General features: G+C 48.1%; 1 protein-coding gene across 3 annotated transcripts in view; it reads left to right on the top strand.

The window, feature by feature from the left end:
• Window positions 1–5,450: 5,450 nt before the first annotated feature.
• Window positions 5,451–15,393, top strand: part of LOC129327284 (ATP-binding cassette sub-family A member 9-like) — a 130,750-nt gene continuing 120,807 nt past the window's right edge. For all 3 annotated transcript variants that reach the window (XM_054975786.1, XM_054975785.1, XM_054975787.1), the window contains exon 1: window positions 5,451–5,563. The gene's annotated coding sequence lies outside the window, so the exon portion shown is untranslated. The remainder of the gene's footprint in view (window positions 5,564–15,393) is intronic.

Consider the following 15,393-nt stretch of genomic DNA (forward strand, 5'->3'; position numbering starts at 1 on the left):
TGGCAGCCAGCGCCTTTACATTACTATCTGTTACCAACTCCAGCCCCAGTCGCCAGACCTCAAGAGTTGCCGATGGGATGGGTAAAGCTGGAAGCTACGTTTGACGGAGATCCTTCAAAACTAGGATTTTTCTTAGTACAAGCGCTTCAGTTTTTCAATCGTTGGGGACATTTGTTCGAGGACGAAGCCAGTCAAATCGAACATCTAGGATCCCGACTGCAAGGGGAAGCGGCAGAATGGTATGTAACTTTGTATGAATTGGGGCCCCCGGAGCTAGACACCTTACAAGGCTTGGTAGCAGCTCTCCGTGCCCAATATGAAGACCCGTTAGAAGAAGATAGAGCCCGAATGGAATTGCAAACCATTAGGCAAGGCAATCTGTCGGCCAGGGACTATGTAACTAAATTCCGACAGCTAGCCGCCAAATGCCCGAGATGTGAGGAGTCTACAAAAATAATCTTGTTTAAACAAGGCATGAATCCTAAATTGTTGGATCGGGCTCTTATGCAAGACAACCCCCCAACACTATTGGGTTGGATCCAATTGGCGTGCGAAGTAGAAAAACGGATGCAGGAGGTACGGCTCATAGAGCAACAACAAGCAACAGGGCATCGAAGAACTTCGATAATTGTCAGAGGGGGAAGAGGAGCCAGATATGTGGCTAGAGGAGCACAAGAAGCTAGATGGCATCAAGGACTGTGCTTACATTGTGGCCAAAGCGGTCATTATTCAGCACAATGTCCACTCAGGCCTGTGCAACGAGCTCCGTTCCAGCCAGCACATACAACCTCAACCACCCTTCCCCCGCCATACCGTCGGACTACTAGAGGGCGCGGCGCCACCCGAAGAAATCCTCCAGAAAAGGGATTGGAGCTGGAGGAAGTTATGGAATTCGATTCCACCACTCTAATTGGAGAAGAAGGACCCGAGAGCCCAAGTTCGGGAAATGAGATGGATCTGTCGTAACAGGACCCAAACGGCAGATCAAAAACCGGTCCGTGGAAAGACCACGAGGGTCCATATTATTCATGCCAGTTACATTAGTTAATCCCGAAAGAAAGACTCATATTCGTGTACAAGCACTTATCGATTCTGGATGCTCCCGAGATATTATTGCACCCGCTCTAGTTAATGGATTAGTTCTCCCAATGAAGGAACTAGAAACTCCGGTTATTTTTGAACAAATGGACGGCTCCAATATGAACCCAGTCACCACTGAAACCATACCTGTGATCACAGGAATGGGACAGCATTGGGAGATGAGATCCTTTGTGATTAGCTCTACAGCCAAATACCCGCTGATTTTGGGTAGCAGGTGGTTGTGGGACCACAACCCAGACATTGATTGGCCGGCCGGGAGCATTACTTTTCGGCAAGACAACTGCAGAGATCACCGTTGGAATCAAAATTGGGGTACCAATCCTACCCTAATGGAACAGGCTCTCTTAACCCAAGAGGAAATCAACCAAATACCTAAAGAATACCGAACCTATCTACAAGCTTTCACAGAAGAAGAAGCTAACACCTTACCTCCCCATAGGAGGACCAATTGTGCAATAGAAATTCTTCCAGGAGCCACCTTACCCAAGGGCAGATTGTACCCAATGAGCCCTATCGAAATAGAGGAACTACGCAAATTTATTGACACCAATTTAGAAAGGGGATTTATCCAACCAGCTAATAGTCCTCATGCTGCCCCAGTACTATTTGTTAAAAAGAAGGATGGAGGATTAAGACTATGTACCGATTTCAGAGGACTCAATGCAGTCTCCTCCACAAATGCTTATCCAATACCCCTCATCAGCGATCTACTCAACGTCGTGGCTCAAGGTAAGATCTTTACAAAATTGGACTTGAAAGATGCTTACTTCCACGTTCGCATAAGAGAGGGGAATGAATGGAAAACCGTGTTCAATACGCCCTTAGGACAGTGTGAATATTTAGTCATGCCTTTTGGCCTGGCTGGAGCCCCTTTAGTTTTCATGTCCATGATCAATGAAGTACTACATGAATTTTTATATAAAGGGGTGGTCGTTTATCTAGATGATGTCTTAATTTACTCTGAGACAGAAGAAGAACATATACAATTGGTACAACGAGTATTAACCACCCTCATGTGCAATAAATTGCCCATCAGATTATCCAAATGTGAATTTCACAAGTCTGAACTCAGTTATTTAGGATACTGCATTTCAAAAAATGGGCTAAAAATGGATCCAGGCAAAGTTAAAGCAGTACAAGAATGGCAAACCCCCACAACCCGTAAAGAACTACAATCCTTTCTGAGGTTTGCCAACTTCTATCGAGAATTCATACAGAATTTTGCCCAAATCACTCTCCCCCTCACAGAATTACTTAAGACAAAGAACAAAGAGGAACAAGCCAAAAAGCCATCCTCCAAGCTAATATGGACACCACAATGCCAATTGGCTTTTAATCTTTTAAAACAACAATTTATATCCGAGCCGGTACTACAACACCCCGATGAAAATCGCCCCTTCATTGTGCAGGTAGAAGCCAGCGATACGGTGATAGGGGGTGTGCTCCTGCAAAGGGGGGAAGATAATAGCCTTAAACCGTGTGCTTATCTGTCTCGCAAGTTTTCGGAATCAGAGAGAAATTGGAATGTCTGGGGAAAGGAAGCGTTTGCAGTTAAGGCAGCGCTTTCCTCTTGAAGGCATTGGCTAGAAGGGGCCCATCATCCTTTTGAAGTTTGGACGGATCACAAAAACCTGGAGGCCCTACGCAGCCCTAGGAGATTGAATGCAAAACAGTTACGATGGGCAGAATATTTTTCCAAATTTAATTTCACTCTCAAGTTTTTGCCTGGCAAAACAAATTTCCTAGCGGACGCTCTATCGCACATACCCCAACTCAAAAGCAAGAGGGAGGAAACAGTAGACACAGTATTTTCGCCTACGCAATTAGGAGGTGTGGTCACAACGCGCAGCCGTACAACCCAACCTCCTCACCCAGATCAGGGGTGGAGACAAACACTGAAAGACGAAGTGGAAAAGGAGGGGGAAAATGTACCCAAAGAGAAGCTAACTCAATCTGCACAGGGGGAATGGCTTTGGGGCGATCGTTTTTATGTACCTGCTAGCTTAAGAAAAGAAATATTGCAACGTTGTCATGATGCCCCAACTGCTGGCCATTATGGATATTTAAAAACCCTTCACCTATTACAGAGACAATTCTGGTGGCTAGGCTTATGCAAAGATGTTCTCAGCGCCAAAATGCGAAAAGGGAAGCCTCCAGGACTATTACAACCCCTTGAAACCCCAAGCAGACCTTGGGAAATTATTTCTATGGACTTTACCACTGATCTTCCCCCCTCCAAAAACCACACATGTATACTGGTTGTAGTGGATCTATTTTCAAAGCAAGCCCACTTCATTCCTTGTACCACTATACCTTCAGCAAAGAAATTAGCGGACATTTTTATGAAACATATTGTAAAACTACATTCTTTTCCATCGAAGGTAATATCTGACCATGGCGGACAATTCGTTGCCAACTTCTGGCGGGAGCTCCTTCAACTTATGGGCATGGAACAAGGCTTGGGCTCCGTCCACCATCCACAAACCGATGGACAATCAGAAAAAACTAATCAGATATTAGAACAATTCCTCAGATGTTATATTAATTTTCAACAAGATAATTGGACTGATCTACTACCTTTGGCAGAATTTTCCTATAACAACAGTGTGCATGCCTCTACCGGAGAAACGCCCTTCAAAGTAGTTTATGGCTATGACTTTAAACCCTATCCTTTTGAAGCTCTTCCCCCTCCAACGGCTCCCAAAGATATTTCAGAATGGTGGGGGGAAGCTGCGCAACAATGGACTCAAATTCAAGCACATCTTAACAAAGCCAAACAGGATTATAAAAAATACGCCGATCGCCATCGTGTGGCCGAATGGGAATTACATCCAGGAGATCTTGTTTACCTTTCAACAAAGAACTTAAGAGTGACTCAAACAAGCCGTAAATTGGCTCTGAAGTTCCTGGGACCTTTTCCTGTTCACAAGGTGATCAATAATGTTACTGTAGCACTTGACTTACCAAAAAATTTACGTCAAGTCCATCCTACATTCCACATCAGTTTGCTAAAAAAGGTTCCCTCTGCAAATCAATGACGTACCACCTCTCCACCAATACCTACTTTGATTGATGATCAAATCCACTATGAAGTGCAAGAAGTTTTGGACTCTAAAATTAGACACAATAAATTGTTTTACCTCATTAGGTGGAAGGATTTTGACTCTGGGCATGATGAGTGGGTGGAGTCTATTCATATTCAAGCCCCTAAATTGTTGAAAGCATTTCACACTCTATATCCTCTTAAACCTGGGGGAGGAACTTTTTAGAGGGGGCAGAATGTCAGGTTCTGACTGTGTTTAAACCAAAGAAACTCCATTTTGATCCTGTCTGTATATTAAGTGTTTTCTTTGCAGGTGGCAAGCCTTCCACTGGAAGCTCACACAGAGAAGAGGAATGTTATGTCTACATATATCTGCCTTTCAGACTGCCTTGGGAAACTTTCACTTTCTCACCCTCGGGCCGATTGTTTTGAGAACTGAGGGGGAGGATGGGGCCCGCAGGGAACTGCTATTCTGTACCTTTGCTTTTGCCTGTCATTCGTAACAATTTCTAAGCTCAGCCCTGATCCTTGTATCTGGGAGTGTGGACTTATAATGGTTGTTTATCTTCAGTAAAGCCTTTTGAAATCGATGGACTTTTGTCTCATTGCAAGGGGTAGTCTGGATTGCAACTATTATTCAAGCCTCAGTCTGACAATCATGATAATCATGATAATCCTTTGTCTGGTCTTCATTAGAAGCTGGTAATATAAAATGGGGATGGATTATACTTCTTTGCCTCCTACCTCAATGGCTACTGATTCTACAATAGGGTTGGGGGAACATAACTTCAGGTCAACATAATAGAGTCCAAAGTCTGTGAAGATCAACCAATTTAAAAGATTCCAAACGAATGTGGTTGTCAATTATTAAATTTCCCAGAATATTGCAATGATGCTCTGGAGATCAAACATTGCTGTATTTCACAATGACAACTTTTAAACTACAGAGAGAAATATGGTGAAGTCTAAGCACCTGTGTTTCTAGAAGAGTTTGTTTTATATCCGGCTGTTTATTTTCCTGGTGTGTATATATCATACATCGGAGAAGAAAATGTTATTTTCTTTCCAGTTTGATGCAGACACTTTTTCCATTTTCAAAAACTGTTTGACTGTGTTAAATTCTAGAGCATAGCTTCAAACATTATCAAGGTTAGTTAAGCGCTCAGAACAAAGAAATTTGTTGAACTGTCCAGGGGCAAAGTTTGGGAGGGGAAGAATGAGTGAAAACAAAGTGGTTGTGAATGGCCATGCCTTTTTTGGCTGTTTTAATGGAGTGAAGCAATAAAGGCATCACGAAGCAGAAAGAGAAAGAGTTGCTGCAGACACTGGAAAACATATTTCAGGCAAAGGACATTGACATTAGTTTGCTGTTACCTTTGAATTCTGTGCTTCATTTTTTACTCAAATTGCTTGCTTAAGGTAAGGGTAAGCTTCCTAAAATATTTATATATGTTGCTGTATTACCCCTTTGGGTTTTTTCAGCTTTTTAAAGATAAAAAAGAATTGCTGATTGAATGGGAAGTAAATTTGGCTGTATTATGACTAAGGTAGTTAAAGACTCCAAAAGTAAATGCGATCTCCAGTTTAACTTCTGAAATGATCTGCCCATGTCGATAGGAGTATTTATGGTTTTATTGAACTAAGCCAGTCTAAAACTTCTGGGATCTTATTTCCTTGTAGTAATGTTATGAGTAAGTGTCTTTTAAGAACTTTGGTGCTTTCATTGCATGTTGAAATATTTGAGAAACAATACTCGATCTTATCCACGGGAAACTTAGAGTTAATGTGGTTTTGGAAGCATACGAGCCAATGATAACAAAAAAAACCCTGCCCTGAACACTGAACTCTAATGTTGCAATTCCCAAGTAGTTTTAGAGAGCATTGCACAGTTTTGACAGCTGTTGTTTATTTTGTTCTTCCAAAAAAACAAAAAACAAAGCCCAAGCCACAGGTTTTAAGATCATTGGTTGATCTTATTGTTTAGGAATCTGACAAGGAACAAATATTCTCTTAAGTCTGTTTCCTGTGTGTGGGTGATCTTTTGAAGTAGATTTGTTAGAGCTGTTCTTAGAAAGGAGGGACAGGGTGTGTGACAAATTGAAGGCCTGCTACCTCATGGGAGTGGGATTGCTGGATCACACGCAGAAATCTGTTTCTCTACTATGCCTCCACATCCTATTTGGCTTTCATTGTTTCCTGTGGAGTAAAACTGAAGTCATCAACAGTGGGGGAGGAAGATGTGTACGGAGACCAGTGGAGAAATAGGATGGAAGATCCGTTATTGTACAGATCTGGAAATCACTGGGAGCAAAGGAAGATTCTAAACAGTCGGAGCAATGTTGTCCTTTCTTCTCTCAAACTCCTCCACTCTATTGTCCTCCATTATTCTGCTGAATTCAGACATGGAAGAGAATTATAACTGCCTGTGGTTACTAGAGTCTGCTGATTCAATTCCATGTAAGATAGTCGGATCCATAGAAACTGAAATCATTGCTAAGCTGCATTGAGATCCATTATCATTATCATTATCATTATCATTATCATTATCATTATCATTATCATTATCATTATCATTATCATTATCATTATCATTATCATTATTAATTTCATTTGTAGTCTGCCTTTCTCACTGAGACTCAAGGCGGATTACATAGCATTAGATTAGTACAATCAGTATCGGGAACATTTCCATGAATGTTTAAGGACATTTCTATAAAGTGTTAAGGACATTTCCACAACAATGTCATAGGAATTTAGCAAGGATCCAATACAGAGTTGAAGAATTGCTGAAACAGAACATAATCAATTCTAGGACTGACATTAAATAAACATGAAATACAGCTAGTATAAGAGTACATATTCGAGCAACAGATAATATGCCAGGTAGTGTAGTGGTGAAGCATTTGAAACCCCTCCCTTGTAGAGATCCTGTAACTTTACAGTTTTAAGTAAAGCCAGTTTAAAAGGGTGTTCCCTTAATCTGCACAGTCTCTGAAAGAGATCAAAACCACAACTTTGAACTGTGCTTAAAGAAAAAGGGAGTCTGTTCATGTGCTAAAACAAATACAAGTTATGCTTCCCAGTAGCTTTCCATGGCAGGAATTAGGTCACTGTGTTCCGCATCAGCTCAAGCATAATACATCTCCACAGGGAGGGGGGATTGGAAGACAAAATTGACCCTAGAAAGCCCCCCGCTCTTCTTCACTTATGAGTTGATGAAAAGAGGAGTGGCCTGGGCTAAGTAGGCACCAGTGTAATTTGCCAGGAATGAATGGATGGTGGTACAACTTGGGGTCAGGCAGCCATGAAGATAGCTTTGCCCAGGTATCAGGGGCGTAGGAGTAGAGAGGGGCACAAAATGGGGAAAAACAAAATGAGAATTTTGCATTTCATTGCGTTCCACGAATCACGAAACACAAACTTCCATGAAATTGCCCCATTTCACGATACGATTCGTTAGTTTCGTGACTTGTCAGAACCCGGGCACTTCAATAGCCCCCTTCATACCCGGAGATGCCAAACTTGTAGGGGGACTTCAGCAGGCTCTCTTCCACCCACCCTCCCAGTTTGGCTAAGATTGCAAAATGTTGACTGGGAGGTGGTCAACTGGAAAGGTGGCAAGTGCTGCCAGAGTGCTTGATTGAAATAGGGACTGGGACTTTCTGGGTCAGGAGGTGGATGACGAATTACTGGCAGCAGTGTGGTGCTGGGCTAGGAAGACTGAGTGAGGGATGGACTGCAGGTATGGACAGTCCCAAGAGTTTTGGATGTGGAGGAGCTGGCTCTTTCTACAAAACTAGCCATTCATCCTGAGAAGTGCCCTAATGGGCACCCACCACTTCCTTCATATAGGTTCTGTCAGGGGTCACCCCCTCTTTGCAAGCCTGGGAGGCAGTCAATGCACCGGACCACCTCCTTTCCATCCACCCCCGGTGCTATGGGCTTGGGGGCTGAGGGTGGCCTGCAGCACCCCCCTCTGGCCCACAGTGCACCCACCATTTCCAAAGGATGGGTTCTGTTGGTGGCCGCCCACTTCTCTCCAGTGTCACCCCCACTCTGCCCCAAGAGGCACCCACCACTTCCTTCAGATGGGTTTTGTCAGTGGCTGCCACCTCCTTGCAGGCCCAGGAGTCAGTCTACAGTCTGGAACACCTCCCCTTCATCTCCTGGGGTGCCATGGCATCAGCGGATGGGAGGTGGCCCGCATCACCCCCTTGTCCCCCAACGGGTGACCACCGCATCCAATCAATGGGTTTTGTCAGTGGCCATGCCCCCTCACAGACCTTGGAGGTGATCTACAGTCCAGACCACCTCCCCTCCATCCCCCAGGGTGCCATGGAGTCAGTCCCTGGCAGTTGGATCCCTCGAGCCCATCTTCAGTAAACACACATTGGTTTCAGTAGAATAAACTTTATTGGAATCCTCTCAGTTCAGGTCTGCTCTCTCTCACAGAGAGTTTGGCAGAAGTGACAATTCAAATGCTACGCTCATTATTATAGTTGATTTTCCCGCTTTGAGTAACAGAAATTGGCGCACAAGGGTCCTGTGAGAACAATTCTGTTTAGCCTACCTGTTTAGTATACAGTAAGAGTTCCCAGCATTTGGGAAGAATGGTGAGAACTGGCTTCTAGACAGATCAAGATCATAACTAGCAGAGACTTGCATATTTCTCCAAGATAAGGAAGGAGGCCTCACTGGGGTCACACAGAATGAACAGCTCACAGTGTAAGTGTGAATGATCATCCAGATTACAACAGCACTTTGGTAAATGAGCAATAGCACAGTGTAAAACCTTATAGCACTTAAGCATGGCATGAGCAATACAAAGAACAATACAAAAACATGGCATGGATGTACACAGACATGACACATGTCCTTGGCGGGTGGGGGTGGCCTGCAGCATCCTCTTGGGCCCCAACAGGCAGCCACCATGTCTGACCAACGGGTTTTGTTGGTAGCCACCCCCTCCTTGGGAGCCCAGGAGGCAGTCTACAGTCTGGACCGCCTCCCCTATGACCCCTGGGGTACCACGGCCTTGGCGCCCCAACAGGCGGCCACCACGTTTGACCAATGGCACCTCAACAAGTGGCCACCACATCCAACCAATTGGTTTTGTTGGTCGCCACCCCCTCCTCATGGGACCAGGAGGCAGTCTAGAGTCTAGACCACCTCCCCTCCATCCCCCAGGGTGCCACGGCCTGCAGCACCCCCTTGTACCCCAATGGGCAGCCACTGCATCTAACCAATGGGTTTTGTCAGTGGCTTCCCTCTCCGCTTGGGCCTGGGAGGTGGTCTACAGTCTGGACCACCTCCCCTACATCTCCCAGGGTGCCATGTCCTCAGGTGGTAGGGGGTGGCCCGCAGAACCCCCTTTATACCCCAAAGAGTGGCCACTGCATCCAACCAATGGATTTTTTCTGTGGCCCCCCTCTTCCCTCGGTTGGGGAGAGTAAGACCAAGTTCCCCAGATGGGGATAGCAGAGTAATGCAGTGGATTGATGTCCGTCCCTCATGTTGAGGAGTGGTGGCTGCTGAAACCACTCACCTGATGCACATGGTGGCACTGGCTGATGCCCTTCCCCTGGGTCAGGGAGGGAGACATTACGTCCTCTGAATGGGGACAGCAGAGCAATGCAGTGGATAGGTGCCTGCCCCTCATGTTGAGGAGCGGTGACCAACAAAACCACCCATGGACCTGGAGGTATTAGCAGGGACAGGGTGCACAAAATAAGACCCGTGCCTGTCTCCTATCTTCAAAACCCACCAGCCAGATGTGGCAGTGCTGGCAGATGCCCTCCTCTGGGATGAGGAGGGAGAGACTACATCCCCCGGATGGAGACAGCAAGGCAACAGGGGTGAACTAATGCCCACCCCTCGTGCTGAGGTGTGGAGGCTTCCAACAAAATCCTCCAGCTCGACATGGTGGCACTGGCTGATGCCCTCCCCTGGGTCAGGGAGGGAGTGACTATGTCCTCCGGATGGGAACAGCAGAGCGACGCAGTAGATCGGTACCCATCCCTCATGTTAAGGAGCAGTGGCCAACAAAACCACCCATGGACTGGGTGGTGCTGGCAGATGCTCTCCACACCCACCCAGGAGGGACAGAGTGCACAAAATAAGACCTTTGCCCACCTCCCATCTGAAAAACCCACAAGCTGTATGTTGCGGCATCAGGAGATGCCCTCCTCCAGGTCAAGGAGAGAGAGACTACATCCCCCGGATGGAGACAGCAGGGCACCAGGGCTGAACTAATGCCTGCCCATCGTGCTGAGGTGTGGAGGCTGCCAATAATCCCCCCAGCCAGACATAATGGTGCCAGCTGATGCCCTTCCCTGGATCAGGGAGGGAGAAAATACATCCTCCAGGTGAGGACAGCAGAGCAACACAGTGGATAGGTGCCCGCCCCTCATGTTGAGGAGTGGTGGCCAACAAAACCACCCATGGACCTGGGGGCGCTGGCAGATGCCCTCTCCCAGGTTGGGGAGGATAAGACTACACCCCCCCATTGGGGACAGCAGAGCATTGCTGTGGATAGGTCTCCCCCACCCCGGGAGCTGGACTGAATGTGAATGGATGGATGGGCGGATGCCTCTCCCTTTCTGGCGGGAGGTTTTTCTAATTCCCACTCCCAGGGGGGCTGTCTCCTCCACCCCAGGAGCTGGACTGAACATGAACAGGTGAATGGATGGATGGATGCCTCCCCCTCTCTGGGGTGAGGTTATTCTAAGTCCCACTCTTAGGGGGGCCTCCACTCTGTGAGGAAGCAAAGACAGCAGATAGTGATGCCTGTCGTGCTGAGGAGCGTTGGCTGCCAACAGAACCCATCTACCAGACGTGGCGGCACTGACAGATGCCTCCCTCTCTTTGAGGGGAGGATATTCTAAGTCCCACTTACTGGGGGCCCACCCTGGGATGTGAATGGAACAGATGGAAGGACGGACACCTCCCCCTCTTTGGGGGGAGGTTACTCTTATTCCCACTCTTGGGAGGGGCCATTGGGCACCTCCCCCTCATTGAAACATTGTGAGCCCCCCCCCCCAACCAAGAGGACATGGCCGCCTTCACAGATCAGCACACTGCAGCACCTTACGCAGCACACAATTGACACTGTCTCCATAAGAAGATATTTGCCTCTGTTATAGACAGACTGACAAGGCCTTCCTCCATGATGATATGTGGGTGGCCCAGAGTGTGACGGTATACGACTTTACTTTTGGCACAGAAGGCATGTAACCCACAAACCCTTCCAATTCAGGACAGGTGCTTCAAGAAAAAATAACAGTCCTGTGATCTCCCAGTGGAGGTGCCCACTCAGCTTTGCCCCAGAGCAGGCAGTGGCCCCGCGATTGAGGAAGGAGGAGAGCCCCCAAACACCACACAGACACCTTCCCATCAGAGACAGGTGCTCAATGTAAGAGATAAGGAGTTAAGAAAACAAAAAGAAGAGCGAACAACTGAGCCCTCAGGCAAAGAACCCACTCAGATTTGCCCCAGAGCCAGGCAGTGGCTCAGAGCCCAACATGGGGGGAGAACCCCCAAAGCAGCACACAGACATCTTCCCATCTGAGACAGGTACTCAAAACAAGAGTAAGGAGGAAAGAAAACAGAAGGTGGTCCTGTGAGCTCCCAGTGGAGGTACCCACTCAGCTTTGCCCCAGAGCCCCCAAACAGCACATAGACACCTTCCCGGGGTGGGAAAGGTACACAAAAGTTAAGGAGTAAAGAAAACAAAAAGAAGAGTGAGCAACTGAGCTTTCAGTACAGGTATCCAGTTAGCTTTGCCCCAGAATCTGGTGGTAGGCGAGTGGCCACACAGAGACTGGGGTGGCTCACAGCCCAGATCAGTCCAGGTCGAGGGAGGGGTAGCCAAGCAGGGGGAGATTGACCTTGATAAAGGACAACATATACACCAGGTCCAGGTGCAGACATGCGCAGTAGGGACAGAAGAGATCTCCCAGGTGGGAGAATACCCGCTCGTTCTGGACACGGGTGGGAGGGCAAGAGAGAATATTAGTGCCCACGATTAAGAGGTCATGCCAGATGTCAGATTTTTGTGACCAATACGCCAAGGGTTTGGTCTTGGGTGGCTCAGTAAACTCGACAAGGTACTCTTGTACCATCACCCCTGCCGAGTCCTCCGCCCTGACTGACATGCCAGCCCTGCTGCTGCCAACTGCCCAGCTCACCAACAAGGACCAGAATTGTGGTGGGTCCCTGTTGGGAGGGCTCTCGTGGCTGGGGATGCCTGGCTGAATTACCGCCTCTGCCTCCTCCATCCTCCCCTCCACACCCTCAACCCTTCATCCCACTTTTTGTTCCTGGAACCTGCGCACTGCTCTGTGCAGGTCCTTCTTCCATTCCTGCAACTGGCCATTCCAAAGAGCAATGCTGCCCTTTATACAGGGGTTACACATGCATGCCATTCTGGATAGCAGCTCCTGGCAGAGAGGATGGAACCGGGTGGCCATGCCCACCTGCAACCTCCTGACCAAGTCCCTGACCCTGGGGGGAAGAGTGTCCTCATGCTCTTGTTCTTGGGCCAGCACCCGGTCCAGCCCATGTCTCAGGGGGATGACAGGTCCCAGGCTGGACTGTTAGGAGCAGAAGAGCTTGGTGGTGTCCTTAAATGGCTTCCGGACATGGACCATCTGGGAGAAGGCTAACCAGTCTGTAGAGCTGATGCTGACCTCCTCTCGCTCCCACATAATGGCCACAGATTTATTTATTATTTATTAGATTAGATTTTTAGTCCACCCTCCCCGCCAGGCAGGCTCAGGGCGGAGTACAACATTTCAATGTACATAAATGAGATTAAATGACATTATGTCCTGCACCAGGTTGTTTTGCTCCACCAGACGACTAACCATGTTGTAGGTGGAGTTCCAGTGGGTGAGCATGTCCTGGTAGAGGTGGTGCTAGAGCAGCTCGCATGAAGACTTCACACTGTGGGAGAAACGGGAAGCCAGACACCGGCAGCTGTCAAACAAGGCGCACATGGACAGTGTTTTCTCATCCCAGTTGGCCTTGACTTTGCTACCTAGCCCAAGAGCATCTGTCATGATCAGGTATAGCTTATGTGCCAGGCAGACAAGGCCATTGAGGGATGCCTCTCTCGGGTCTGCCAGCATGTTACTTCCTGCACTGGTGACCATGATGCCATGGACAACATCACCCCCAGACAATCAGTTCCTGAGTCCTGCCTTGATCACGGCAGCGATGCTCTTCTTCATGTGATCCTCATCCATCTCCTGTGCCTGGAGAAGAACCACTCTGTAGCCTGGCACCAAGGGTAGCACCTCACCCCAGGGCCACTCCACGTATCTGCCATTTGGTGCACTGTCCGCCCTTTGGCACTCGGCAGCTCCTTATATACCATCTCTAACACACAGTGGTAGAGAGGGAGCAAGACTCGCTGGCCAATGGTCCGCCTTGATGGCATTGTGAGCCAGTTGGTGAAATGATGCAGCAGCCTCCGAAAACCCGCACTGTCCACGATAGACAAAGTGAGCCCATCCAGGGCAACTGTCTCCACCACCACACAAGTGCCCACCTCCTGAGCCCTCCCCCTGACTCTTTTGCTGGGCACCATCACTGACCCCAAAGGGACAACCTCCTGCAGGGTAGCCTGCCTGGACATTCCACTCCCACTCACAGCACCTTTGGTGCAAGGCTTCTTGTTTGGGGTGGACTCCCATTCCCCTCCCCCTTCTCTCTGATCAGAAGTCCTCTTTGTCCACCCACCACATGGTTTGCATGGCTTTAGAGGCAATAGTTTCAGGTGGTGCCTCTAAAGATGCAAATGGAGGGCGGTTGATGACAGCTGCTTAGGGTTACAGCCCCTATGCACCACGGCATCGCAGGAATGGCACAGCACTGCACAGGGGTCATTGCAAAGGGTCTGGAAGTGCTGCCAGAGTGCCTGACTGAAATGGCGGCTGGGAGTTGGTGGGTCAGGGGGAGGACGAAGGATTACCGGCCGTGGTGTAGTGCTAGACTGGAAAGACTGAGTGAAAGTCAGCCTGCAGACAGACAGTCCCAAGAGCTGGGATGTGGAGGAGCTGGATGTTTCTCCAAAAACCCTGCCATTCATCCTGAGATCCCCCCTCATCATCTTCCTCAAAAATTTTCAAGCTATTCACTTCCACTCCCACCAGCGGTGAGACCTGTTTTGCCTCCTCCACAGTCCCCACAGGCAGATCTACAGTAAGAGTCTCTAGTGCCTCCAAGACACCCCCCCCCAGTATTGCTGGCCACTGATGGACAACCTGGACAAGCTTTGCACTTCTCCCCCCCATGACCACCTTTGCCCTCCATTCTACGCCTCATAGTGCTGCACACAAAAATAATATGGAAACAAAAGAAACAAGAAAACTTTGAGGAGTTCCGCCCTCAGCAGAGGAACTCAGAAAGTTTGGCCTCTGAGCCAGGCAGTGGCACTGAGACTGGGCGTGGGGGGAGAGCCCTAAACTACTATACAGATACCTGGACAGGCAGGACTGGTGCTCAAATTAAAATTAAAGAAAACAAGAGTGAGAGACCTCAGGCAAGGAACCCACAAAGCTGGGCCACAGAGCCATGCAGTGGCCCTGAGACTGGGCTTGGGGGTAGAGCCCCCAAACCAAAACCAAAGGAAACAACAAGAGTGTGAGCCTTCAAAAGAGCAGAGAAAGAATTTAGAAGAAACAAAGACAAGCAAAGAAAAAATAAAGGAGGCCTCAGTCAAGCTAGGCCCCAGAACCAGGCAAAAGCCTGAGACTAGGATGGGGTGGGGTGGAGGAAAATAACAACAACAACAACAACAACAACATTCGATTTATAATACTGCCCTTCAGGACAACTTAATGCCCACTCAGAGTGGCTTACAAAGTGTTATTATTACCCCACAACAATCACCCTGTGAGGTGGGTGGGGCTGAGAGAGCTCCAGAGAACTGTGACTGACCCAAGGTCACCCAGTTGGCTTCGTGGAGGAGTGGGGAATCAAACCCGGCTCTCCAGATTAGAGTCCCGTGCTCTTAACCACTACACCAAACCCAAAGACCTTCCCAGCAAGGCCAATAGTTGAAAATAAGAGGCTTTTCAGTCTCTTTTAAAGCAGCAGCAGCAGCTAAAAGCTCAACTCCACCCTCTCTCTCACTCCAATCCCAGCAACAGGTACTCCCTGTTCCTCTGTCTACCGGGACTGAAAAGCATGAGGCAGAGAGCTCTGCCTTATATAACAAATACCTACATAGAGCATAACAGGATGTC

This window comes from Eublepharis macularius, chromosome 4 (genome assembly GCF_028583425.1).
Source record: "Eublepharis macularius isolate TG4126 chromosome 4, MPM_Emac_v1.0, whole genome shotgun sequence".
Taxonomy (NCBI): Eukaryota; Metazoa; Chordata; class Lepidosauria; order Squamata; family Eublepharidae; genus Eublepharis; species Eublepharis macularius.